Below are 25,261 nucleotides of genomic sequence, written 5' to 3' on the forward strand. Positions count from 1 at the left end.
GGATTGAACCATTTCTACGGTTTTCGATCATTTTGAAGCCATTGGCGGTGTCTGTTTTGTGAGATTTGGAGCAAAATGGTAGGTGTTGGCACTTCGAAATTTGAGGTGGAGAAATTTGATGGGCGTAACAACTTCGGTTTGTGACAAAGCACGATGAAAGATATTTTGGTTCATCAAGGCTTGATCAATCCGTTGATTAGAAAGAAGCCAGATGATATCAAAATGATGAGGACCGAATTAGAGATGAAGACGATTAGCACAATCCGAATATGCCTGGCAAATGAAGTCAAATATTCAGTGTTAGACGAAACCTCACCGATAGAGCTCTGGAAGAAATTGGAGCAAGGATATATGTCGAAGTCCCTTACCAATAAGTTGTTTTTGAAGAAGAAACCTTATCAAATCTGAATGAACGAGGAAAGTAGTTTTTTTTATCACATAAATGATTACAAAAAAATTTTGACCCAGTTGTTGAGCCTTGGCATAAAAATTGATGAAGAGGATAAGGCACTTCTACTTTTGTTGTCTCCACCAGCTTCATTTGATGGTCTAGTAACTGTATTGCTCATGGGGAAGGATAACTTGAAGTTGGATGATGTGATGGCATCACTTCAAGATTCTAAGACACTAAGAAAGTTAATTGTGAAGTCTTGTGAGCAAGCTTTGGTGGCTAATAGTGAGAGACAAGGAAGAAGCAAAGATCGAAAGCTCGGAGGTAAACAATGGCATTCAAAATCAAGAGGACAAGATACGAACGAGGTCGTATGCTACTGGTGTGATAAAAAGGGGCACTTCAAAAGAGACTATGAAGATCGAAAATGATACGAAGAAGAAAAGAAGACACGGGATGGTGTGAATGTATCGGAGCATGCCACATAGCATGGTAATGATGAGGTCCTTGTAATGACGAGCAGCTTACATTGAAAAAATTGAAGAAATGTGTAGTGTCAATATTGGAAAAAGTACTGCCATATGAAAAGGCGTGCTGGAAATTGATGAGAAAGAACATAAATGCTCGTAGCGGTCCAAACGATGATGGATGAGTTTTGGACTCTGAGGGTTCAGTTCTTGTTTGATTTAAGAAATAATTTTTCCATTCTTTCAAAGAAGTTCGTAGTACAGTATCGCTCGGTGATGGGTCTTCATGCGATATTAGAGGGATTGGATCTGTGAAGCTGAAGATGCCTATTGGAGTGGTTCGTACTTTGGATGATGTAAACTTCGTTCCAAGGATGCAAAGAAATTTGATCTCCCTTAGTCGGTTGGATTCCAAAGGTTGCCAAATCTCAGTTGCAGGTAAAGTTATGGAGGTGACCCAACGTGACTTAATAATATTTACTGGGAAGAAGTCTCATGAGTTATATCAGTTGATGGGAACCATAGTGGTTGGTGGTTTTACCTTGGATGATGATAGCGGCACATCGTCATAAATGAACAAACGAGTTCAATTTGTCGATGAAGAAGGCGCCCTTTGCATGGTTCAAACGTTTGAACCAAGCTATGAAGATTTTCCTTGATCGAGTTCATATCAAGGTGGAGCTGTGGACTTGAGAGTTGATACTCGCCAAGGTGGAGATTCTTAGTGTAGAGACTCAAAGAATTATAGTAATTAAATAATAAAAAAAAGGTGAGAAAAGGAATTTTTAAAGAGGTTTCAGCAGGGTCTCGTCAACGAGTGTAAAAGTATCCGTTGACGAGCAGGGCGCTCGGGCTCGTTGACGGGGATGCGTGTCTCATCGATAAGAAATTACCAAGAGAACTATTTCTAGAGTGTAAAAGTGTCCGTCGACGAGGAGATGGGGCTCGTCAATAAGGCCATGTGGACAAGCATTCTATAAAAGGCCAAGAGTTCAATTCTACGAGAGAATCACATGCAGAATTTTTTCTCTCTCTCTCTCTCTAATTTTGTCCCCTCTACATTCTCTCTAAGTTTTTGGCCCAATTCTTTGCCGGTTCGACGATATGAAGCCACCACGCTACTCCTGGGAAGTTTCTCTTCATATCTACAAAAATAGATCATTGGTTAGGCCAACTTGGGCACCATCCCAAAATTTGGGTAAGTTCATTATTTTAAGTTTTATTAGGTTTTTGGTGTTTTTGGACTGAGGAGAATATGTTAGGAAGGATAATACTGAAGTTTTGTTGGGGAAAATGTAAATTTTAGGGTGTTGAGCTGGGAACACTACGGGTGCAAGATTGGTTAATTTGTGAGCTTTTCAATAAGTCAGGTAAGGGATAACAGGAAAATGATTTTAATACATTTTAGCAGTGGATATGATTTTTGTGCAGATCTTATGATTAGAACATTATTCACTTTTGTGTGGCATGAGTATGAAATTCTATGATTTCATGTAATATCAGAATATTATGTTTTCAGAATAAATATATTATCACTATTTTCGGGAAGATTAAAAACGGTACAGAAACTATGTTTATAGCATGAAGTTGAAACAGTACAGGGATTCCAAAACTATGTATGTTAAAATAGGCCGGCGTAGGGGCCGTGATATACTATGCCGACGTAAGGGCTGTTGTTTTACATGATATACTATATCGGTGCAAGGGCGGTGGTTTTACAAGTTATACTATGTTGGCGTAAGGGCCGTGATTTACAAGATATAATATGCCAGCGCAAGGGCCATGGTTTACATGATATGATATGCAAAAAAATTCATGAAAATATTAGCATGACAAATATTATTATGAAATAACTATATATCATTATATGAAACTTACTATATGTTATCAAAACCAAGATGGCTTGGTTTAGGCTTTCACGAAGTACGGTATCATAGCTATATGTTCACGATCATGTATATGTTAATGCTACCACATGTCATATAGTACTGTGGGAGAATGGCAGTCGATGTGGTTTCATGGTAGTGTAGGCGTCCCTCTGGCAGTCTGGACTAGGAGTGGCAGACCCATCGTACTTACAGACTTATGTTTATCTAGCGTGGTCGGCCAGCAATTGTTAGGTCCTACCTTCTGGCCGCACAACCTCGTCATGTGGGGGTAAGACATGACACCAGCCAGCTTTCCATCCAAGGTGTTATTTCATGTTCATTTATATAAGATGATTTTCACGTATAGAAACTCCATATGTTATACCATGTTATGATAAATTATGTTTTATCCAGATATGATACAGACAGTTTTACCAAATGTGATTTATGAACTATTACATGTATAATACAAAAATACTTATATTTTCACACACTGATGTTAGTTTATTTCCCTTACTGAGAGATGTATCACCCTAACTTACAAAACATTTCAAGGAATCTAGCTAGATAGGCAGATCGAGTTCCACGTCAGTAGAGGCAGTTTTTTTTTTTACTACCTCAGTGGGAGGGTGAGTTACTGAGTTAAGGTCAGAAGGTTTTTAGATTATGATCCTAGATTTACCTTTTTGGTCTTTTTGGATGTATATATATATTTGAAAAATTAGTAGTACTCTAGTATTGTAACTATTGGATGATATGTATGTAATTTATGTTTTCCACTGCTTAGGTATCAGAGGTGTATGACAGGGTTACCCCCAGTACCTACAGATCTGGATGGAGTATGTTTATGGTTATTATGGGAAAAAAATTATTATATGGTAAAATAGGTAGGTCTTTATAGTTTGGTATCAGAGCCAAGGTTGCTAAGTTCTGTAGACTCTAGAGTGCAGTGAAAACAATGCTAGAGTATAGGAAAAGGATTTGAGGTTTTGTTCTGTAGTTTGGAAGTAAGACTACCATGGTGGTTTCTGTGTCTTTCCTGGAGTGACGATTTCAGGAAATTCATAGTAAACTATTGTCAGGTTATGTTTTTAAAATATAGGATTGAATCTTGAATTAAGAAAAGGATGTCAAGATAGGGGATTTTGGTTACATGCGTAAATCATAAGAATAGGGTCCCTGAGCCATGTTTATTGTCTTTTTCGGATAGACCCTGGGGGTGGTAGTGCCCATGCAAGTGGTAGTAACGGTGCAAGGTCCTCGAGTGTAAACGGTGCTGATTCAGATGCAGTACTACGTAGTGTAGCTCAGCAGGTTATGACTGAGATCACTAGAAGCTCCAGAGAGTAGGGATGCCCGTTTCCAAGCCATGGGTGCACTATAGAGTGTTGGCCTTACAAGGCTTAACATCCCCTAATATCCTTTTTTGATTCTAATAAACAAGTAGAACTTAACATTCTTTGTTTAAGTGATGTATTTTCAGGACTCAATAATGAATGCAAGGTTAAAGATTCATGAAAGTTTGTACTTCAAATAAGGATGATTATATCAAGCTTAAAGCATGGATTCAAAAATGGATTTAAAGATAAAGATTGAATATCATGAGAGCATGAGAATTGCAGAGAACTTGATGAAAGCTCAAAGAAAGATGAAACAAGTATAAAGGCCTCAAGGAATTCAAGAAATGAAAATTTGAAAGAGTCTATAGGAAATTTTATCTAAGTATTTCAAATAATTTTAATATGGATGCATGAAACTCTTAGGTTAATTTCTTGAACCTAGATACCTTTTAACATACTTGGAAAAAAAATTTCTAAGGTAAAAAATTATTTCAAAAAGGTTAGAATCATTTTTGGAATGAAAAGTACCAAAAAGAGGATTTTCCAAATGCTGTTAATTTTTCTACATCCGCATTGAGGTGCATGTTTCTCTATCCAAATCACCTTATTTTAAAATGTATTCAACATAAAATTTGTAGGATTTTCTCCTAGATTTCATTTGACACTATACACATCAAATTTGGAGTTATACTGAAAACTTTATGTTCAAAAGACTGAAGAGTTCTTAAAGTTGACAGTAGCCTTGTGTTCTACCAGTAGACTGCCTAAACCATGACAAGCACCTAGGTGGTCAAGTCAGGCGTCTGCTTGTATCCTGGTAAGCCAGTGCCACCCTACTACCCCTTTAAAATAAACCAAGCAGGAGACTGATAAAAGAGTCAGTCTACTGCCACGCGGAAGTTTTTAAATTTTCTTAACGGACAAATTTTTTAAATGAGGTTGCTTGGAGCTCAAACTTTGTAAAAACTTGGGGAATACTCCAAGTCACTTAGGGATCAAGTTACATACTTTTTTAAGTCTACATATAAGCCTCAAAGATCATTGAATTAATTAACCAAGAACCAAGAATTCAAATCAGCATTCAAAAATTCTCTCAATTGCTTTCAACACTCAAAGGCTCTTTCACTCTCATCTTGTCTACGAAATTTGCTGAGGTCTTGCTGATTCAATCACCAATCTTGTGTTACAAATTCTAAATCTTTCAATCATTGAAAGAATTAATCGGTGATATACTTCCTTGAGCTTCAAGTTAAATTGCATATGTTATTTACTTTTAAGTGTATTATAGTGTTGAATTGTTGTACTAATAAGCTCTTTGTGTGAGCATTCTTTGTACATATATTTGTTTTGTATCTTGTAGATTGATGATTCCAAGGATTGTTTGGATCCTTGGCTAAGTAAAGGGATATTGCATAGAGAGGCATGCTCTAGCCTAATTAAGGAGTGAGCGAACGAAGCTACATCATTTGGAGAGGCGGGCTCTAGCCTACTAAAGGAGTGTGTAATCGGTATTGTTCTGCCCGGTAAAGGAACTAATTTTAGTGAATCCTTTGGTGGTTTGCCAAAGACGAGGATGTAGGCTGGGTATAAGCCGAACCTCGTAAAAATCTCAATCTCACTCTCTCTTTCCTTACTCTTTATTTTCAGTACATATACAATTGCGTAGATGTTTTAAATATCAAAATCATACAAACTACATAATTTGGAAGTTAAATAAACTTAAGGTTTAATTTTGATTTGGGTTTCAAAAATCGAAAGGGAGTACGTTGGTTAAACCATATTTTGTGGAAACTATACGGGAGTACGTTACTTGGTTAACATCCCAAAGATAAAATTAACGAAGAGTTTATTTGAATTCTGGATTTTGGAAAGAGTGTTGGATTTTATATTACACATCATATTAAAGAAGCAAATCCACTACTATAGGGCTTGATTCAAATTTATATACAGGGCTGACAACAAAAGCTGAAAGTTGAATCTAATGTATTGTGGTTGAATGGTTTAAAGTTTTATATTGATTGGAATGTGTTTATATTTCAAAGAGTGCTGAATCTTGCAAAACTTTCATTAGTCTAAATAATGCTGCAGTTAACTTATACTTGGCAAATCGATTGGTTGTTTGGTTTGAACATTGTGCTTGATTGGTTGGTTTAATTGATTAGATGATTACTTGTTTGGTTAAGCAATAATGTTGTGGATTAAAAGAATTAATTTCTTGTGTGATTGGTAAATCAAACAAACAAGTAAACAATTTGTTAAACGAAATAAAAGAAATATAAAGAAGTCTTCAAAGGAATTAAAAGAAAATTTTAAAATCCAATTCACCCCCCTCTATGGACTACACCTTGGTTTTCAATTGGTATCAGAGAGAGATTATAGCAAATCTTAATTAGTAGCTATAAAAGGATCCTAATGGCTCACTTAGGCGTAGCTTCCTTTGGAGAGGGACAATCTTCAACTAAGTCACCCATTTTTTGTGGTTTGAACTACACTTTTTGGAAAAAGAGAATGCAAATATATCTTCAAACTATGAATTGGAAAGCATGGGAGGTTGTCATGAAAGGTGACCAAATTCCTTTTAAACTAATAGATGGAAGACAAGTTCCCAAAGAGAAAAATGATATGACAGACTTAGACCATAAGATGTTGCAAGTTAATTCAAGTGCCATGAATGCCTTATATTGTGCTTTCGATGCCAATGAATTTGATAGAGTAATGACCTACAAATTAGCTAAGGACATATGAGAAAAATTAGAAGTAACATATAAAAGAACTATAGATGTTAGGGATAAAAGGATCAATATGCTTACAAGTAAATATAAAGCCTTTAGGATGAACCCGGATAAATCCATAACTAATATGTTTACTAGGTTCACTCACATAATCAATTCCCTAAATACACTAGGAAAAACCTACACTACTTATGAGATGATAAGGAAAATTCTTAGAAGGCTGCCACCTAAATGGAAACCAAAAGCTACTGCCATAACGGAATGAAGAAATCTGAAAATCACTTCCTTAGATGAACTTATAGGTTCTCTCCTAACATATGAAATGACAATGAACGATAGAAGTGAAAAAACTAGAGCCCAAGAATCTATAGCCTTCAAAACTTCAAAAGAAAACTCTAGTAGTGAAGAAGAGATGGATGAAGATGAAGTAGCCTTCATATCTAAGAAGCTAGCAAAAATTTTAAGAAGGAAAAATAAATTCAAAAGAAAATCCAAATCTGAATCAGATGAAGAAGATATTAGCACCAAGAAATCAAAGAATAAAACCCTTACATGTTATAATTGTAATAAAGTTGGACATATAAAAATGAAATGTCCACTACAACTAAAGAAAGCGTTTGAAAAGAAAAACAAAAAGGTCATGAAAGCCACTACTTGGGACATGATGAGTACAAGTTGTTTTGAAAATGAATCAAGTGACCAAGAGGTTACTTATACGTGCTTTATGGCTTGGGACGATGAGGAAAGCTCCTAATCTAAATCTTTAAATAATTCTTGTAGTAATGAATCCAATGATGAGTGTATGTCATCTTATGATGAATTACAAAATGATTTATTCAAAGTTCATAAGATGCTAATTAAAGTAACTGAACAAAACACATCATTGAAAAATAAGAATGAAGGTATAATAAAAGAATTAGAATCCCTTCAAACTATTGAAAGAGAAAAGGATTCAAGAATCAAGAAAATATAAAGTAAGAATGAAGCTATAACAAAGGAGTTAGAATGTAAAAATCTTACTGAAAAAGAAAAAGATTTGAAAATCAAAGAATTAGAAAGTAAGAATGAAAATGTGATAGAAGACCTTCGATCCCAATCCTTTACGGTGTATGAGAAAGATGTATATATTTATGAATTAGAGGATAATGTAAGAAAATTATCTCTAGAATCAAAGAAATCACAAAAGAAGGTTGATAACAAGAAAGACATTGAAATAAATGATCTCAAAAATCAAATTGAAGATAAAAAAAAAATCATTTATAACTTCACAAAAGGAAATGCAAACTTTGACAAAATGATAGGCTCACAAAGAACGTCTCTAAATAAAGAAGGCATTGGTTTTAATAGAATTGAAAATATAAGGAAAAATAATCTTTACATTGGTTATTTTTCGAAAACATCCAAAGGTTATGCTAGCACATCCTCTAATGCCTACACTAACCATATGCTATCAATGTAAGAAAAATGGGCATATAAAATTTGAATGTCCATTTAAGAGAAAGGGTGTGAAAACTAAAAAAGTATGGAGAGTAAAAGAAGCATCATTTATTAAACCAACCGGACCCAAGAAAGTATGGGTACCAAGATGAAAGACTAGTTTATAAATGAAAAACTTCATGGATTAAGTCATTCCCCTTTAAAAATTGAGAAAGTAACTTAATTCATGATCAACAAACAAACTAGTTGAAATAGAAAAACTTAAAGATGAGTTTAAGAGCTTATTATAACAAATTTAAAATGGCATTGTTGGCCAAAATCATAGGATGATTTTTTACAAGGCTTAACTTAAGAAAAATATTAAGAAATATCAAATTGAGCTTATTACATAAGTGCCTTGATTAAGAAAGGATATTTGAGAATGAAAGCCTATGTGCTACATGCCTATATGAGATGCTATATGCTACATGTGTATGACTTGATTTGACTTGACTTATATTAATAATTTATGGCTCACTATGTTGAAAATTTGAGCATGAGATTATTGAGCATAAGCATAAATTTTGATATGAGATTAATTTTTTACCATGCATGCTATTGATGAATCACATGGATAAACTTACTGCTCTTTACATTGATATCTATGAGCTATGAAAGATACAATAGTTATATTGGTATCCATGAGCTATGCATGATGTGATAATTACTTTGGTATCTATCGAGTACTTTGGTATCCATAAATATTTTAATTGATATCAAAATTTAAAAGCTCACTTGGTATTACAATCTAAAAGTTAAATTTGTTTTTGAGTATGACAAGTATGATTATATCTATGAGCATGGTATGTCATTGATGATATTGGCATGATAATGATATTCGATGCATGATGTGAATCAATGTTTTGAAACATGGGATGATAAATGCATAATTGGTAACAAAACTGAATGTATTGAATTCAGGGGGAGTGTTATGACTTATTGGTTATATTATGATTGTTTCCCTACTGATCAATTGATATCATGAATTCAATTTTAAATTGGTATCATAAAATCAACAATTGGTATCTTGGATAATGTCAAAGTGGGAAAAAGCTGTTAGTAAAGATGTTACAACTCATATACATGACTATTAAAACACACTACAAATGTTGTATTGAAAAATAATAAATTGAGTGTGTTCATATGTTTGATATGCGTGTTTAATGATATGCTCAGAATATGATTTTATTTGAACTTAATTTTTTTTTTTTTGCTTTTTGATTGATGTCAAAAATGAACATGAACATAATATATATCAAAAGGAGGAGAAGTATTTGATATTATTTCATAGACTTGAACTTGAATGAAGTGATGAGCATGATTGTAAAAGAGCTTTTGATATTGATAAGATGATGCTTATTGAAAAGGGGAGTCTTTTTAAGGTTCACTCCAATTTTTGCTTCTTATTTTTTATCATCAAAAAGGGGGAGATTGTTGGCCTTAAAAGGCTTAATATCCCTTAATATCCTATTTTGATTCTAACAAATAAGTAGAACTTAACATGCTTTGTTTAAGTGATGTATTTTCAGGACTCAATGACGAATGCAAGGTTAAAGGATTTACGAAAGCTTGTACTTCAAATAAGGATTATTATATCAAGCTTAAAGCATGGATTCAAAAATGGATTTAAAGATAAAGCTTGAAGACCATTAGAGCATGAGGATTAAAGAAAACTTGATGAAAGCTCAAAGAAAGATGAAACAAGTATAAAGGCCTTAAGGAATTTAAGAATTGAAAATTTGAAAAAGCCTATAGGAAATTTCATGTAAGTACTTCAAATAATTTCAATATGAATGCATGAAACTCTTAGGTTAATTTCTTGAACCAAGATACCATTTAACATACTTGGAAAATATTTTTATAAGGTAAAAAATTATTTCAAAAAGGTTAGAATCATTTTTGGAATGAAAAGCACCAAAAAGAGGATTTTCCAAATGTTGTTAATTTTTCTACATCCGCATTGAGGTGCATGTCTCTCTATCAAAATATCCTTATTTTAAATAGTGTTCAACACAAAATTTGTAAGATTTTATCTTAGCTTTCGTTTGACACCAAGCATGTCAAATTTGGAGTTATACAAGAAACGCTATGGTCAAAAGACTAAAGCATGCTCGAAGCAAACAGCAGCCTTGTGTTCCACTAATAGACTACCTGAACCATGACAGGCACCTGGGTGGTCAAGCCAGGCGACTGCCACCCTACTACCCCTTTAAAATAAAGTACGTAGGCGACTGACTAAAAGAGCTAGTCTACTGCCATGCAGCAATTTTTAAATTTTCTTAACGGACAAATTTTTTGAATAAGGTTGCTTGGGACTCAAACTTTGTAAAAACTTAAGGAATACTCCAAGTCACTTGGGGATCAAGTTACATACTTTTTCAAGTCTATATATAGGCCTCAAAGATCATTGAATTGATTAACCAAGAAGCAAAAATTCAAATCAGCATTCAAAAATTCTCTCAATTTCTCTCAACACTCAAAGGCTCTTTCACTCTCATCTTGTCTACGAAATTTTCTAAGGTCTTGCTGATTCAATCACCAATCTTGTGTTGCAAATTCTAAATCTTTCAATCATTGAAAGAATTAATTGGTGGTATACTTCCTTGAACTTCAAGTTAAATTGCATATTGTTATTTACTTTAAAGTGTGTTACAGTGCTGAATTGTTGTACTAATCAACTCTTTGTGTGAACATTTTTTGTACATCTATTTGGTTTGTATCTTGTAGATTGACAATTCCAAGGATTGTTTGGATCGTTGGCTAAGCAAGGGGATATTGCATAGAGAGGCGGGCTCTAGCCTAATTAAAGAGTGATCGAACGAGACTATATCGTTTGGAGAGGCGGGATCTAGCCTACTAAAGGAGTGTGTAATCGGTATTGTTCCGCCCGGTAAAGGAACTTATTTTAGTGAATCCTTTGGTGGTTTACCAAAGACGAGGACGTAGACTAGGTATAAGCCGAACCTAGTAAAATCTTGATCTCACTCTCTCTTTCCTTACTCTCTTTATTTTTAGTACATATATAATTGCGTGATTGTTTTAAATATCAAAATCATACAAACTACGTAATTTGGAAGTTAAATAAACTTAAGGTTTAATTTGATTTGGGTTTCGGAAATCGAAAGGGAGTACATTGGTTAAACCATATTTTGTGGAAACCATACGGGAGTACGTTACTTGGTTAACATTCCAAAGATAAAATTAACTAAGAGTTTATTTGAATTCTAGATTTTGGAAAGAGTGTTGGATTTTATATTACACATCAATATTAAAGAAGCAAATCCACTACTACAGGGCTTGATTCAAATTTATATACAAGGCTGACAACAAAAGCTGAAAGTTGAATCTAATGTTTTGTGGTTGAATGGTTTAAAGTTTTATATTGATTAGAATGTGTTTATATTTCAAAGAGTGCTGAATCTTGCAAAATTTTCATCAATCTAAATAGTGTTGTAGTTAACTTATAATTGGCAAATCAATTGGTTGTTTGGTTTGAACATTGTGCTTGATTGGTTGGTTTAATTGATTAGTTGATTACTTGTTTGGTTAAGCAATAATGTTGTAAAATAAAAAAACTAAGTTCTTGTGTGATTGGTAAATCAAACAAAAAAGTCAAGAATTGGTTAAAAGAAATAAAAAAATAAAAAGAAGTCTTCCAAGGAATTAAAAGAAAATTTTAAAATCCAATTCACCCCCCTTCTTGAGACTACACTTTGGTTTTCAAAGAGAAATTCACCAAGATGAATCCTCCAACATTTTTAGGAAGTGTTGATTCTGCGCTCGCCGAAAATTGGATGCAAGAGATTGAAAATGTGTTGGTAGTATTGTAGTGTACGGAGGAGCAGAGGGTCCTCTTCGCCACCTATAAACTGATAGGGGAGGCCGAGAGGTGGTGGAATGCTGTGAAACTCTTGGAGCAGCGGAGGACGACGCCGATAGCTATGATATGGGACTGATTTAAAGAATTATTCTTTGATAGATATATTCCAACCACTATTAGAGAAGCCAAAGTGGAAGAGTTCCTAAATCTAAAGTAGGGGTAGCAGTCAGTTCAGCAGTATGCGGCAAGGTTCATAGAGTTGTCCCGCTTCACCCCGTATGTTGTTCCTGATGAAATAAAGAAAGCGAGATAGTTTGAAAGAGGATTGAGGCATGGAATATACAAGCAGGCAGTAGTGTTGAAGATACAGGATTTTGCTGAGTTGATCTACAGAGCAGCATTGGTTGAGGCCAGTGAGCGGATGGATGTAGAGGAGCAAGGACAGAAGAAGAAATCTACGCCTTCAAGCTTCTAATAGGGATCTAGGCGAGGTCAATGGAGGAGAGGAAACTATGACAGAGGATAGAGGCAGGAGACTGAAGGTCATGAGTTTTAGGCGGTGTAGAATTTCCCTGTCTGTCAGACTTGTGGAAAGAGACACGTGGGAGAGTGTCGAGTAGGGAGAGCCATCTGCTATCATTTCAGTATGCAGGGACATCTGGTGCGAGATTGCCCCACACCACTTATACTGCTCCTGCCCCCAAACCTTACCGAGAGGCTATCAAGAGCCCCGTGGAGGCCAGCAAAGGAATGTAGCTCCGGCGAGAGTATGTGCTTTGATGCCTAGAGATGTTGAGACTGTAGGCAACGTCATGACAGGTACCTTTAATGTTTTATCATATCAAGTAACTATTTTATTTGATTTAGGTGTCACCCACTCCTTTGTTTCTGCGGCCTATGTTAAATTGTCTAGAAATGAGACCCAGTTATTAGATGTAGAATTTTCAGTAGCTACACCATCGGGGTCAGTGGTGTAATGTCATAGGGTGCTTAGGGGTTATTCGATAGAAATTCAGGGGAGAGTACTGCCGTCTAAACTTATTTAGTTTAATATGCATGGATTCGATGTAATACTTGGTATGGATTGGCTAGAAGCTAACTACGCTAATATTGACTGTCACATGAAAGAGATAATTTTCAGACCATCGGGGAAGCAAGAATTCAGATTTGTGAGTTCGCAGGTGAGTTCCCTGCCAAAGTTAGTGTCAGCCATGCAAGCGAGAAGATTACTTCTAGACAGTTGTCAAGGGTTTATGGCCTTTGTAAATGAGGTGTCAGAAAATGAATTAAAGCTGGGAAATATACTAGTGGTTAAGGAGTTTCCAAACGTTTTCCCAGAAGATTTACTTGGGTTGCCTCCCAACTGCGAAGTAGATTTTGCTATTGATCTACTTCTCGAGATGGCTCTGATCTCTAAAGACCCTTACTGAATGGCTCAAGTGGAATTAGGAGAATTAAAGGATCAGCTGTAGGATTTATTGAATAAAGGGTATATCAGACCTAGAGTTTCTCCTTAGGGAGCATCGGTGTTATTCGTAAAAAAGAAAGACTCATCTATGAGGATGTGTATTGAAAGGTAACCATTAAGAACAGGTATCCTCTACCTCGCATAGATGACTTATTTGATTAGCTTTAGGGCACACGGGTCTATTCCAAGATCGATCTTAGGTCAGGCTATCTTCAAGTGAAAGTAAAATCAAAAGATGTCTCGAAGATAGCTTTCAGGACCAGGTACGGGCATTATGAATTTCTAGTTATGCCATTTAGTCTTATGAATGCTCCTACTGTATTCATAGATTTGATGAATAGAATTTTTCATAAGTATTTAGACAAGTTTGTTGTAGTTTTCATTAATGACATACTGGTCTACTCAAGGAGGTTTGAGGAGTATATGACACACTTACGGTTAGTACTTCAGATACTTAGGAGTTTCTTAGGACTGATGGGTTATTATCATCAGTTTGTAGAGGGGTTTTCAGCTTTATCAGGACCTTTTACGCATCTAACTAGAAAGAATGTTAGGTTTTAATGGGATGAGGATTGAGAGTAGAGCTTTCAGGAATCAAAGTAGAGGCTTGTCACTGCACTAGTGTTGATCATTCCGTCATAGGGTGATGGTTATGTTATTTACAGTGTCACGTCCTTGAAGGGGCTCAAATGTGTATTAATGCAGCAGGGTAGTAGCATATGCTTCCAAACAATTGAAAGAATATGAAAAGAATTATCCCACTCATGATCTTGAATTGGCCACAATGGTTCATGCGTTAAAAATTTTGAGGCATTATCTGTATGGAGAGAAATGTGAAATATTTTCTGACCATAAAAGTTTAAAGTACTTCTTCACGTAAAAGGAGTTAAATATGCGGCAAAGAAGATGGTTAGAACTTATGAAGGACTATGACTACACCACTAGCCATTTAGGTAAGGCTAATGTGGTGGCTAATGCATTGAGTCAAAAATCAAAGGATACAGCTCAATTAGTAGCAGTAATTCAGCATCTGATCATGATGGACTTAGAGAGGCTCGACATAGAATTGGTAGTGGGTGATCACCAAACATTTATTGCCAACCTGGTGATGCAGTCTACTCTATAGTAAAAGATTAAAACCGCTCAGAGAGATAGCGCAGAATTAGCAAAGCTAATAACTAAGGTGCAGGATGGACAGGGAGAGGAATTCAGTATTTCTGATGATGGAGCTGTTCCAAGTTGTGCGTGCCTGCAGATATGGACATCAGGAGGACGATCTTAGAGGAGGCTCATATGTCCTTGTACACGGTTCATCCAAGTAGTACTAAAATGTATAGGGATCTACGAGAGTCTTATTGGTGGAGAAACATGAAGAGGGAAGTTGCCAAGTTTGTGCAATAGTTTCTGATGTGGCAGTAGATAAAGGCTGAGCACCAGAGGTTGGCGAGCCAGTTGCAGCTGTTTTACATCCCAGAGTGGAAGTGGGATCATGCATCTATGGACTTCGTGATGGGTTTACCACCAACACTGCATGGTCAGAATGCTATTTGGGTGATTGTTGATAGATTGACGAAGACCACGTACTTTATTCCTATTAAAGTCAACTATTCCATAGACAGACTGATAGAATTATATATTCAAGAGATAGTATGATCACATGGCGTGCAAGTGTCTATAGTATCAAATTGAGACCCACGTCTCACGTCACGATTTTGGAGGAGCATCCAGGAGGCTCTGGGGTCTCAATTATCTTTCAACACAGCGTTTTATCCTTATAAGGATAGCTAGACTAAGAGGGTGATTCAGATATTAGAAGATATGCTGCGGGCATGTGTGCTGGATTTTGGGAATAGTTGAATCCAGTATATGCCGCTGGAAGAGTTTGCATACAATAATAGCTATTAGTCCAGAATCGACATGACACCTTATGAGGCGCTCTATGGTAGGAAGTGTCATTCTCCTCTATACCAGGATAAGATAGGTAAAAGGTGAGTGTTGGGACCAGAAATAGTGCAATAAGCCTACGATAAAGTCCGACTCATTAAAGAAAGAATCTGTGCAATTTAGAGTCGGCAAAAGAGCTACACCAATAATCGCCACCAGAAGTTGGAATTGAAAGTTGGGAACCATGTGTTTTTGAAGATAGAGCCATTAAAGGGAGTTATGAGGTTTGGGAGGAAGCGTAAGTTGAGCCCTAGGTTCATCAGCACTTTCGAGATACTTGAAAAAGTGGGGTTAGTTGCCTGCTGGCTAGCTTTACCACCCGCTTTGTACAAAATGCATGATGTATTTCATGTTTCCATGTTGAGGAAATACGTACCAGATCCCTCCCATGTGATCAGTTATGCAGAGTTAGAACTCAGAGATTCATTGGCTTATGAGGAGATACTAATGCAGATTTTGGACAAAAAAGAATAGGAATTGCGCAATAAGAAAATTACTTTAGTAAAAATCCTATGGAGAAATCACACGGTGGAAGAAACCTCTTGGGAGTTGGAAAAAGAAATACAATAGAAATACCCGCACTTATTCAGTGGAAATCAACACTAGGTATACAAGTAAAGTAAATGTAGTATGGTTTAATTTTATGAAAAGCAAGATGATATACGCATGACTAGTATTGTAGGTTATAGAATATTTAGTATTTTTGTTTTGGGAAAATTTTAGTTTATGTACTTGTAATCTCCCAGAACCCTGAATGTAACCACGGTATTCCTCTGCCACAAGTGAGGATAAGTAATAAAATAAGTAGCCCATTTTTTTTAAGGATGGGGTCAATATAGATAGTAAATTTTAAGGATGAAATTTTTATGAGGAGGGGAGAATGTAGAAACCTGAAGAATTATAGTAATTAAATAATAAAAAAAAAAGAGAGAAAAGGAATTTTTAAAAGGAGTTTCAGCAGGGTCTCATCGATGAATGTCGAAGTGCCCATCGACGAGCAAGGCGTTTGGGCTCATCGATGGGGACGCGTGTCTCGTAGATGAGAAATTACCAAGAAGACTGTTTCCAGGGCCTAAAACTTATTGACAATAAGAATGTGTTCGTCGATGATACTCCTTCTTGGACTTATTGATGAGGAGATGTGGCTCGTCGACGAGGCCACGTGGACAGGCATTCTATAAAAGGCGAAGAGTTTATTTCCTGCGAGAGAATCACATGCAAATTTTATCTCTCTCTCTCTCTCTCTCTCTCTCTCTCTCTCTCTCTCTTTCTCTTCTCTCTCTCTCTCTCTCTCTCTCTCTCTCTCTAACTTCATCCCCTCTGCATTCTCTGTAGGTTTTTGGCTCGGTTCTTCGTCAGTTCGATGATCCGAAACCGCCACGCTAGTCCTGGAAAGTTTCTCTTCATATCTATAAGAATATATCATTGGTTAGGCCAACTTGGGCACCATCCCAAAATTTGGGTAAGTTCATTATTTTAAGTTTATTAAGTTTTTGGTGTTTTTGGACTGAGGAGAATATGTTAGGAAGAATAATAGTGAAGTTTTGTTGGGGAAAATGTAAATTTCAGGGTGTTGAGCTGGGAACACCACGGGTGCAGGATTGGTTAATTTGTGGGCTTTTCAATAAGTCAGGTAAGGGGATAAACTAAGTTAGTATTTTTGTTGACCTTATTGGTCATGCCCGATTTTGATTATGACAAATACTCATTATATATCTAAGATTGTTAAGATAAAGATGTGCACAAAGCAAGCAAAGCCTGAAAACCAATCCATGTTTTTCAATTGTAATATATTTTAAGTGGTGAAATTGGTCTGTAATAATAATTAGGATATTTGGTTTGTAATAAGCACACACATCACATACATGATTTATTTTGTAAGCTCAAACCAAATATGATCTAAAAGTGACCGTAGAATTCGGTCGACCAACACCGGACTTTTTCGGTGTCTTAGTTTTGGACATAAATGACCCTAGGACACATACATTTGCACATATGTTTGTTAGACACTTGAATAGGGTTTGTATGTTTAGAAACGGGACCGAAATGCACACTTGGTGCACTTTTGGTCAACCGGCCAACATAGTTCATTTTTGTCTGGTCGACTGAACCAGACCTAGGTCAACAGTTGACCAAGGTCCTGGTTGACCGAACTAGGTAGTTCAAAAATCCCCGATTGACTGAAACCTCCCTAGGTCAACATTTTGACCATCTGGTTGACCGAGCCATTTTTGTACTCCAACTACCTGATTGATTAAGGGTCCTCGAGAAAAATCTCAACTGTCTGGTCGACCGAACCAGCTAGTTCAAAATGGCCCAATCGACCGAATCTCAAAAAATTGAAAAATCGCTCTCTCCTGGTCGACCAAGCTTTTAGTTCAAAATCCCCCTGGTCAACCGAACCATATGAGACCTGGTCGATTGAAACATTTATGGTCAACCAGACCTCTCGAGTTGTCCTGATTTTTACCACAGTTAAATATTTTTTAAAACAGGGTTAAAATATTTGAAACATCATTAAACTTTCTTAATAATACCCAATAGGTCCCCAACGGTCATATTTCCTCCCATGTCTATATATATGAGATCATTTGTGAAAATTAGACATGAATTAGCTACTTTGATTAGGGAAGAATTCTCTAAAAATCCAAAAGCTTATACTACTCATTTTTTAGTCTCATTCACTCATGCTTATTATCTATTAGTGCCTACATCATCTATAAGTTGATTGAGTGTTTGTTTTAGAAAGGTTTGCTCTCCTTGTTCTATTTGTTTGACACAATTTTCTTGAGAGCCAAACCTAAGGATTCTTAGGGGACGTTGTTGATAAGTCTATCATAAGAAAACTTTGATAGATCTTCTAAGCTTGCACCTTTATTGCAATATCTTGAGAAGATCATATAGCATTTTGGTTGCAAAATATTTTCAAAATACTTTCAAATATCTAGTGTGCTTTATCTTGAAAAATATTTGAAAAGATATTTGGTTGTGTGATTGTGATCTTTGTTGCAATATTCACTCACTCATATATTACTTGCTGAATACAAAGATTACACATCTTGTGTAAACCAAGCATATACTTCATTTGATACTTACATGCTTGAGACATCCCGCTAATTGAAATACTTGAGACTTGACATCTTTGTGTGAGCATATCGGCTGAATATATTGTGAAACAAAGATTGCTTATTTGACACTCTCACATACGCATTACACTAATAGAAAATACCTTTGAGAGTTGAACTATCTAGACCACACTGAGCTTACATATTGAATCATATTGTGGTGCATGTTATTGCACGTATTTTGATACATATATTCTTTACACAAAAGTACAATCACTGTACCGTTTGATTATATACACATTTGTTGTATTTCTAGGCACGGGCTGACTCACTCGAAAAATGAGCAGCTCGGAAGCTATCCCAAGTCTAGGAGTTCTGTCGTGTAATATTAAGCCCAAGGGCTAGATTGTCTCCTCAGGGAATGCGTTTTAATCTCAGATTTTACTTTCTTCCAATTGAAATTAAAAAGGTAATGAACTCAGTTCAGATTCGGGTTTTCAAGATTGTGGAGACTTAAATGAAAACACAAATTAAAGTCCTACAACTATCACGCACGGAATTAAATAACAATAATGAAAACCCTAGTCTACTTAAGGAAACACTAGATCATACTAACTAAAAATGGAAACTTTAAAAATGGAATTAAAATAACAATAATGAAAACCCTAGTCTACTTAAGGAAACACTGGGACACGCGTTAATTAAAAATGGCAACCTAAAACATGGAATTAAAAACACACAATGGAAACTAAACTAGACACATACTAAAAAAAAAACCGAACCTACTAAAAATCGAACCTTTAGCACAATTAAGAGATCAAATCAAGACTCACAATTTAAATGCAAACATGAATTCAACGGAACTTTAAAAAACGTAAACAATAACGGAACACAATAAAAACACAACCTTTACTAATCATAGACCCTAACTAAATCGAATTTCGATAAAAAAAATATCTGAATTTAATTAAGAATGCTAAATTAAAATAACTATCAATTAGATAAACAAAGAGATTAATTTAACAATAATGAAATACCCAACATTACTCAACTTAAAAAAAAAAAGAAAGAAAACTCTAATAACATTAAAAAAAAAAACTAAACTTTCTTCAATATTCCAAGATTCAAAGAAAAGTAAATAAAAGAAAGAAAGAAAGGAAAAGAGAGAGAGAGAGAGAGAGAGAGAGAGAGAGAAACAAATCCACGGAGCTTTGGCAGCAGTTGCGGCTGTGTGTGGGTTGGTTCGCGGCTGTGGCATGGAGCAAGGAACAGCGGGAGAGTGGCCCACGGATCTGCTGGTGCTGTTGGCGGCCGCCGGAGAGAGCAACAAAGTGCAGCAGGAGCTTTTTGTGCTACGGCAACAATGGGCAAAAGAGGTTTGAGCGAGAAAGAGAGAGAGGGATAAAGGGAAGGAGAACAGGGAATAGAGAAAAGAGAAAGAGAGCAAAGCAGAATTTAAAATAACAAAAAAAAAACAAACTAAAGAAGAAGAAGAAGAAGAAGAAGAAGAAGAAGAAGAAGAAGAAGAAGGAGAAGAGGAGAATGGGGAAGAGGAGAATGGGGAGCCCTGGGGGCTGCCTATGGCAGGAAGACGAAGAGAAGAGTTAAATAGGATAGGGGGGAAAGCCCTAGACCCGGATAGGAGACCCGACCCGGCAACTTGACCAAATTGGAGTTGACCCGAATTGCTATATTTTTTCATTTTTTTCATTCTTTATTCATCACAAATCTGACTCTTCTGGAGCCAGTATCTCACAAAACTTAAAACACAAAATTGTAGATAATCCTTTCCTCTTTCTCCAAAAATTTGAATCGTCTCGATGGAACTCGGACGGAAAAGTTATGCACAAAATACGTACAGGTGTCGGTTTTGGTTCCCAGGAATTTTCCTGCGACAAAAAATTACCAAAACTTCATAAATAGTACAATCAAGTTCAAGAATGATAATTTAGGCAATTTATTAAAATATTAGACAATTTTGGACATTTAATTAAAAATATAAACCGTAAAACTCGAGTTAAACGTCCAATTACGTAGTTTCGACGCGTAATCACGGGCCTGAAAAGGGAGACTAGCCCTGGAATAGTCCCGGATTGGCTTAGACTCGGTTAGGAAAGCTAAGTGCATCGTCCTGTTAAGGCGTATAGGTTGAGGTCAGCCCCGCTAATTGACATGTTTAAGGTTGAGGTTAGCCCTGTGCTAATTGACTTGGTTGTAATCAGTGTCGCTCCACCCTTAAGTGAGTTATTAGTGGAATCCTCGGGCTTGCGAACTAGAGGAGGGGATGTAGGCACAGTTGGCCGAACCCCAATAACACATCGTGTGTTGTCTATATTGTCGCACTTTATATTTATCACACGTGTATGTTATTATGTAAATGATGCGCTTGATTTAAATTTGCGCATATTATATTCATCAGCATATTTGGAACTGAATAGAAAGACCCTAGGTTGTTATATTCAGCTGACATCTAGTTTAACCTAGGAAAGAAATTTAAAATTCCAATTCACCCCCCCCCCCTCTTGGGAATACACCAATTCTAACAATTTTGATGAAATTATTTATTATTATTCAGCATTTATTTCCAGAAAAATTATGTATGTTATATGTTGACTCTATGAGTCCAATCCTGTTTTGATAATGTCAAATCACTTGGTATTTGATCTAACAAGAACTATATTAAGCATGCACGGAAGGATAACAAGTCATGGAAGCCATAAAGAATATAGCATACATACCTGAGCAAGATCCATGGAACTCAAAGAGTACAAGAATGAAGATGCAAGTGACAAGTTCAAGAGCATCATGGGAATGGGTACTTAGAACTCATGTATTTACATTTTCATATGATTTAATTTTAGCCTCAAATCATAAACTAGAATGATCTTAGGACTCATGCATTTCATGAACATCATTATGGGACATTCATGGACTTAGAAATATTTTTAAAATCCTAGAAAATATTTTTATAAAAGAGCCAAGAAAGTGAGGAAAACAGTTTTTCAAAGTATAAAGAAAAATTTAAGGAAATAGGAACTTCAGATGACCGAACTCAGCAGTCAGTAGCCTGAAGTTGCCACTTCAGAAGACCGAAGTTAACATCAGTTTTTTGAAGGATTTCTTTCGAAGACCAAAGATTAAGTTCAGTCTCCTAAAGAATTTATGGTGAAACATAGAACTTGGAAGAAGCACCTCAGAAGAATGAACTCAGACTTCAGTTGTCTAAACCCGACACTTCAGTCATCTAAACCCCAAACTTCAGTCATCTAACCTTGTGTTCAGGTTATTTTTTCAAAGCTCTAAATAACTTCAGTCATCTAGGCCTTTGACCTCAGTTGTTTGAACTTGCGAGAAAACTTAAAAATCTAATTTTTAACAAGAGAACTCGCGAGATATTTTTTGATCCAATCGTTGAGATCTATTCTAAGGGCAAAATACCTATATATTGAACATCTAAACCTTAGTATGGAAGCTAAGACCAATGAGAAGAGAAAAGAACATCCTTTTGAAAGAGAATTGAGAAACTTGAGCATATAGTTATACGATTGCCTGCACTCCAACTTATACTCATCAAGCTTGGGCAAATCAACTCAAAAAATCCAAGGAAGTTCAGTTATCATCTTAAGTTCATCTTAGTATTGAGGTTTAGTCAATCCATTTATTATTTTCAAGAGTTTCTCATCTCATCATCTGTTATTGAATATTATTATTAGAGAGATCAATCTTAAGTTTTTTTCATATACATATAAAGAGTGTTCTTTTTTTTTTTTTTACAAGTTCATAACTTGAAAAAATTTTCCTTTGGGCATTGATTAAATAATTATCATTCACGTGTGTCCTTAGTTAAATACTTTATATTTTGGATATTTTAAAACCATTTGATTAAACATCCTTAGAAGCTCATAACTATATATATATGTTGTATTGAAGGATATTTTTTGGAACACTTTATATTCAGTGTTTTGATCTTTGGAATACATATCATATATATATATATATTAAGTCACATATTACAAAGATCATATTGTGGTTGAAAACTTGAGAGAAATATTGTTGTGACGAAGTGTGTTTCAAATCTTTGCAATCTTCAAAGCTATTTGTGTATTCAAGATTTAACCTAAGTTCTCCAAAGCATTGATTTATATAAATATTTTTGGGAGATTTGAAAAATGGGATAGTTAGTGAATCATACTCTTGCATATAACGATTATATTGATACATTCATTCTGAACTTCAAGTTTCATCATATGATTATGTATTAGAAATTTCAATTGTACTCACTAACTTTGTTGGAAGCAACTTTGAGTGTTTTACAAATTTGATTGTAATCACGGTTCGAGTTGTGAACCGGGTTTGAGGAGAGAGCTATATCTCTTGTAAGCAGTGGGATAGGAGGAAGTTGTACCTTTTGTAAGCAGCAGATTGTAAGGGAAGCTCCGTCCTAATTTAAGGAGTAGAGATTATAGTGGAATCCTTGAGTGGCTTGCTCAAGACAAGGACGTAGGCCGGGTTGGCTGAACCTCGTAAAAATTGTGTTTGCATTCTCTCTTCCCTTATCTATTTACTTTCCGCACTACACTTCATTACTTACATTGCATGTATGTTTGTTGAATAATCTCACACGAACTAGATAAGTAATTAGTTAAATTTAGACATAGGGACTAAGTGGTAAATAGTTTTAAAAGAATTTTAAAATACCCAATTCACCCCCCCCCCCTCTTGGGATTACACCCAAATCAACATTATAGAACTAGGTTTGGAAATCCTGCTGATAATCGGAAAATGATTTTAATAAATTTAAGCAGGGGATATGATTTTTGGGCAGATCTTATGATTAGAACATTATTCACTTTTGTGTGGCATGAGTATGAAATTCTATGATTTTATGTAACATCAGAATATTATGTTTTTAGAATAAGTATATTATCACTGTTTTCAGGATGATATTAAAAAAGGTACAGAAACAATGTTTAAAGTATGATGTTGAAACACAACAGGGATTCTAAAACTATGTATGTTAAAATATACCGGCGTAAGGGCCATGCTTTCACATGATATACTATGTCGACGTAAAGGTTGTGATTTTACATGATATATCTATGCCGGCACAAGGACCGTGATTTTACAAGTTATATTATGCCGGCATAAGGGCCGTGATTTACAAGATATAATATGCCGAAGCAAGGGCTGTGGTTTACATGATATGATATGCAAAAAAATTCATGAAAACATTATCATGATAGATATTTTTATGAAACAACTATGATAGATATTATTATGAAACAACTATGTATCATTATATGAAACTTACTATATGTTATCACAACCTGGATGGCTTGTTTTAGGCTTTCACAAAGCACGGTACCGTAACTATATGTTCACGATCATGTATACGTTAATGCTACCACATGACGTATGTGACTGTGGGAGAATGACCGTCGATGTTCTTTCATGGTAGTGTAGGCATCCCTCTGGCAGTTCGAACCAGGAGGGGCAGACCCATCGTACTTATAGACTTATGTTGATATAGGGTGGTCGGCCAACCATTACTAGGTCCCTCCTTCGGGCCGCACAACCTAGTCATGTGGGGGTAAGACATGACACCAACCTACTTTCCATCCAAGGTGTTATTTCATGTACAGTTATATAAGATGATTTTCATGTATAGAAACTCAGTATGTTATACCACGTTATGATAAATTATGTTTTATCCAGATATGATACAAACAGTTTTACCAAATGTGATTTATGAACTGTTACATGTATAATACGAAAATACTTATATTGTCACACACTAATGTTAGTTTATTTTCTTTACTGAGAGGTGTCTCACCCCATCTTACAAAACATTTCAGGGAATCCAATTAGACAGGCGGACCAAGTTCTGTGTCAGTAGAGGCAGTTTTTTTTTTACTACCATGGTGGGAGGGTGAGTTACTGAGCTAGGGTCAGAAGGTTTTTGGATTATGATCCTAGATTTACCTTTTTGGTCTTTTTGGATGTGTGTGCATATATATGATAGATTAGTAGTACTCTGGTATTGTAACTGTTAGATGATATGTATGTAATTTATGTTTTCCGTTGCTTAGATATCAGAGGTGTATGACAGGGTTACCCCCAGTACCTATGGATCTGGATGGAGTATGTTTATGGTTATTATGGATGTTTTATGGGGAAAAAATTATTATATGGTAGAATAGGCAAGTCTTTACAATTTGAGTGGGGCTCATATTAGAGTCGGCAGCTGCACCACCCAGCCGCAATAGTTGACGCTAGAAATTGACGTCCACCAAAAAGCTACCTACCATGTTGAATTTATAGCCACCGTGTTTGACTATCCCCCTCCTATATGTGTATATGTGTGTGTGTAATTATGTGTGGCAAAATGGTGAGTTGCGTTGCTGTGTGTGTGTGTAGCAATGAGTTGTGTGTGCTGAGAGCAGTGTTGTTGTAGAGAGGTGTGCAGTGTAGTGAGGAGTGGTGTGTTGTACGAGGAATAAAGTGTTGTGTAAGGTAGAGTGAATCTTATTGAGAAAGAGAGAGAGAGAGAGAGAGAGAGAGAGAGAGAGAGAGAGAGAGAGAGAGAGAGAGAGAGAGAGAGTGGAGTTGAGGGCAGTATCCTCCTCCTCCTCCTCCTTCTCCTTGTATCATTCTCCCGGTTATAGTAGATTGTGAGTGCTTCCATGGACA

This window comes from Malania oleifera, chromosome 12 (assembly GCF_029873635.1).
Source record: "Malania oleifera isolate guangnan ecotype guangnan chromosome 12, ASM2987363v1, whole genome shotgun sequence".
NCBI classification, from domain to species: domain Eukaryota; kingdom Viridiplantae; phylum Streptophyta; class Magnoliopsida; order Santalales; family Ximeniaceae; genus Malania; species Malania oleifera.